Genomic DNA, 4,891 nt, shown 5'->3' with positions numbered 1-4,891 from the left:
GCCCTCCTCTTTCAAGCCCACTTTCGATCCTCTTAAAATTTGTAACTCTCAAAGCTTAAAACATAAAAGATGTAGAGCTCTTTTTCAGATTTTCCCAAAATTTTGAATCATCTCAATCGGAGCTTGTATGAGAAAGTTACTCCAAGATTATGAAAAATTGTCGAAAAAATCCATAAAACGGCGTATGCTAACTTCACGTCTGATTTCGGCCTTAATGCTACCAGTATTTTGCAAAACACAAAACATGAAAATTGTAGATTGTTTTCTTATCTTTCTACAGCATCTTGAATCATCTGAATCAAAGGTCGTATGAGAGACTTACGCATAGATTACAAAGTACTGTCGATTTTTTTTAGCTTCCAACAGTTGCTCCGCAATAAAAAACACCAAAATTTCATACATTACTCAATAAAACCCAAATTTTATAAATAGAACACAATTTTAGAATATTGAGAGTAATTAGGCATTTAAATACAGAATATCATTTGCAATGCATGAATTAAAGCACCTAATTACATAATTTAAGCGCGAAATCACACCCCCCAACTAAAGTTTTGCTAGTCCCTAGCAAATAACGTGACTGCAATTTAGGGTGGTGTCATACCAATTTCAATGAATAAATACACAGGCAACACAACCATACCCTTTCACATATAGCAATATCACCAAATTACACACAAACTCATTCATACCCAATTCACGCAACTCCGAAGTAAGTCATTCATGCAAATCTCATCATTATATAGCCATTAAGAACAGTAAACTCATGTAAAATTAACCAACGAGCACAATTCAGAGTTAATGTAGCCATATAAATTCAAGTATAAATAGGGGAAATCTTGAAGCACATGTAATGTGTGTGACTCGTTACACCCAGGATATCCGTGGACACCTAAAGAACTGTCGCTTTGACTCGGCCTAACTGGTATACTCTCAAAAACACTCAAAAAGGATGGGCTTACTCATCGTATGTGAGGAGGAGTGTCATGATCAAACATCCCACATACTGCAAGGAACAAACGCTAAATGTATGGAGCAGACTAGTCTGAAAAGGATCAAGCCTGTTTAGGAGGTGTCGGGTCCTTCACCCTAGCATCTTCTCACCTACTCGCCATGTCCAACCGAGACCACCCTAGATCAACTTAGTCACAAACTAGGCATGAATACATCTGAGGCATTAGGTGGGTGAAGAGTCTTCATATGTGGATAACATGCATCTCGTCCTTGACTTTTGTTGTAGTTGTGTGGAGCAGGTATTAATCTTTCACCTCTTGTAGGGTATTTCTATTTCTCTTTTTCTTTCTTCTGCTCATTTTTCAATTTCTTTCTTTTCATGGTCAATTAGGACAATCATAACACTTCTTTTATTGTTTCATACCACCCATGTGCATTAAGCTCGAACAAGAGTCCATGAAATAAGTCTATTTCTAGGGGTGGTTCGGCCTTCACATCTTGAGTAGGCTACAAGACCTAAGTTTTTATCTCCCCACTAGATGTCACCTCTAGGCTAGCAATTCAAAAACCAAGACTAGTGTACAAAGAGTATCCAGAAAAAAAAATAGGGAAAGTTGAGTTTCATGAACTCTGAGTTGACGTCAAAACTCAAAAGAGCGATAAATGGCTCAACAGTACCTCACAAGGTGTCAAAGTCTCCACGGGCGCTCTCTTAGTGTTCACAAGGAATCCTAAGTGCTACAAGTCACGTGAACGTGAATTTTTTTAGCCTCAAGAGATACCATGTAGATACAAAAGTTTGTATAGCCAGATTAACACAAGTGCACTACCAATCAACTTTCAATGAGTTACGATTCCTAGTTTAGCCATATAAATAGAAACTACACATAAATGACCCAATGTGTACTCCTAGGTTATATGCAAGTATATGAAGGGCATAAGTAGTGTCACACATGGCCTAATCATCCATATTCACACATTTTTTTTTCAATTTTATTCAAAAATGAGAAAGATTGAAGAAAAGAAAGAAACTTCCCTGACTTATTGGTGAATCCGTTAAGGAGTTTAATTTTCAGCTTTGTACTCATGCCAAATAAACCTGCATCGAAAATCTAAATTATTCAAAAGTGCATAGATAAATAAATAAATGATAAAGATAAAGGAAATAAACAAAAGAAAAACTCTTTGGGTTGCCTCCTATAAGCGCTTGTTTTAACGTCTCCAGCCAGACGTTTCAATCTTCATCAACCAGGATCACCAAGAGGAATAAATGCACAGTTCCTCTCCATTTGTTCTCCATAATAGTGCTTCAATCTCTGACCATTAACTCTGAATATATTCCCTGGGAAGAGTTTTAATCGTGAGTTAAAGAGTAGAACCTGTTGTCCTGGAGCAAACTCACACCTAAGAATCTGTTTTTCATTCCACTTCTTCGTCTGCTCTTTGTAGATTTGTGCATTTTCAGGTGAATGCATAGCGAAGATGCTCAGGGAATTGTTTCAAATCTAGAGATATAGGTTGTTGCATCTTTCCTTTAGAGATTACAGAGTTTGTCCTTGCTACTATAGGTTCTAGCCTCCCCACACGCTGCTGTGTTGTAATCTGCTGCAAGGATCGTTCTAGGTGATGAACTTGTACATCTTTTTGAAAGACTTTTTCTACACCTTGCCGAATGACATCTACCCGAAAGCAAGTGCTTGGATCTTCTAGGAATCTCATCTCTTGGTAGATGTTGAACATAACCTCTTCCTTATCCACTCTCAATGTTAACTCACCCTTTTGAACATGAATTAAAGCCCTTCCAGTGGCCAAGAATGGTCGGCCAAGAATTAATGGGACTTCTTGGTCTTCCTCCATATCTAACACCACAAAATCAGCAGGAAAAATAAATTTATCCACTTTTACCAATACATCTTCTATGATTCCACGTGGATACTTGATGGATCGGTCTGCTAGTTGCAACGAAATGGTTGTTTGTTTCATCTCTCCAAGTCCTAATTTCCTGCAAATAGAAAGTGGCATAAGATTAATACTAGCACCAAGATCACATAAAACTTTATCAAAAAATAAGTTTCCAATAGTGCAAGGCAAAGTAAAACTCCCTGGATCTTTTAATTTTTGAGGCAATTTCTTTTGAAGAATAGCACTACACTCCTCGGTAAGCTTCACTGTATTGAACTCCTCCAACCTTCTTTTCGTTGAAATGATGTCCTTCAGGAATTTGACATAGTTTGTCATTTGTTCCAAGGCATCTATAAGAGGAATATTTATGTGAATTTTCTTAAAAATATTCAAAAACTTAGAAAATTGCTTATCTAATTTTTGTTTTTGAAAACGTTGAGGATAAGGAAGTGGAGTAGAGAGAATAGGAGGATTGTCAGGAAATGAAATTGATGGAAGCGTGTCCGTCTCTCTTGGTGTATCATCCACAATCTCCTCTTCTTCCCCTTTATTCTTGCTTCGGCCATTCTTTTTAGGTGTAGGTGTGGACATGGTTTCCTTTGCTAGTGATTTATCAATTTCTCTTCCACTCCTAAGTGTGATGACATTGCATTGTTCCTTAGGATTCACTTCTGTGTTTCTAGGAAGAGTTCCTCTCTGTTGGGTATTTATAGTCGTGGCCAGTTGCCCAATTTGTATTTCAAGGTTCTTCATAGTGGCTCCCATATTGTTGCAATGAGTCTCAATGTTGTCTAGCCGTGCATCTGTCTTTTTAAACCTTGCTTTTGTCTCCTCAACAAAAGATATCATGGCATCCTCAAGTGACATCTTCTTCTCACCTTGATGACTTTCAAATCCTACAGGAGGTTGCAGCACATTCCTTGTATTTCCATAAGACAAATTATCATGATTTCGAAGCCCTGAATGGTAATATTGTGGCAAAGGATCACCACGATAATTGTAGTTCTGATTATTGATGTATTGAACCTGCTCTTGACTCGCTCCAATACTCGAATCTGTCCTACTTGTAGCTGCCACATATTATGCACCTTGTGGTATCCTCTGGGTTATCAAAGATGAAATCTGATGAGACAAAGAAGCAACTTGAGCTGAAAGTGCAACAAACGGCTCTAATTCATGAATTCCAGCAACTTTCTTAGCCATAGTTCTTTCAGTTGGCCATTGATAGTTATTTGAGGCCATTTCTTCCAAAAGAGCAGTAGCACCCTCAGGTGTCTTTGACATCAAAGTTCCCCCAGATGCAGCATCAACTAAAGTCCGCGTTTGCCCATTTAACCCATTATAGAACATCTGAATTTGCAACCAATCTGGCAATCCATGTTGTGGGCAATGTCGAATCAAATCTTTATACCTTTCCCATGCTTCATAGAGTGATTCAAAATCATGCTTCTTGAATTGACCAATCTCACTCCTGAGTTGAGCTATTTTTGCAAGTGGAAAGAATTTAGCTAGAAATTTTTCTGCCATGTCCTGCCAACTAGTAATACTCCCAGGTTGTAGCGACTGTAGCCAACCTCTTGCTTTATCCCTTAAAGAGAAAGGGAATAATCTCAGTCTAATGGTGTCTTCAGTAACACCATTGATCTTCACAGTATCACAAATCTCCAAAAACATCGCCAAATGGATATTGGGATCATCAAGTGGCGATCCACTGAATTGGGCCTGCTGCACCATACTGATTAATGCGGGTTTGAGCTCAAAATTGTTGGCATTAATGGGCTGGCGTCTGATACCCGAATAATTGTCATTCACAACTGGTCGCACATAATCCTTCAAGGCGCGTGGCTGCGCATTATCTTGTCCATTCTCCATGGCAAATACCCTCTTTTTCCTTAGTGCTCTAAGCGTTCTTTCAATCTCTAGGTCAAAAGGAATAATGGCACGTATTCTAGCACTGCGCATCCAACATAAAAAAAACACACCAGAAATACAAAAAAAAAAATAATAATAATAAAATAAAATAAAGAAAGTAAAT

The 4,891-nt window shown here is 38.0% G+C and overlaps 1 non-coding gene across 1 annotated transcript; it reads left to right on the top strand.

Moving 5' to 3' along the window:
- The first annotated feature begins 4,228 nt into the window (after window positions 1-4,228).
- Window positions 4,229-4,335, top strand: LOC131165186 (small nucleolar RNA R71). The gene has a single exon (XR_009139503.1). It is a non-coding gene; the product is annotated as a small nucleolar RNA R71 (small nucleolar RNA).
- Window positions 4,336-4,891: the final 556 nt, after the last annotated feature.

This window comes from Malania oleifera, chromosome 9 (genome assembly GCF_029873635.1).
Source record: "Malania oleifera isolate guangnan ecotype guangnan chromosome 9, ASM2987363v1, whole genome shotgun sequence".
NCBI classification, from domain to species: domain Eukaryota; kingdom Viridiplantae; phylum Streptophyta; class Magnoliopsida; order Santalales; family Ximeniaceae; genus Malania; species Malania oleifera.
This window is presented reverse-complemented; position numbering and strand designations above follow the sequence as displayed.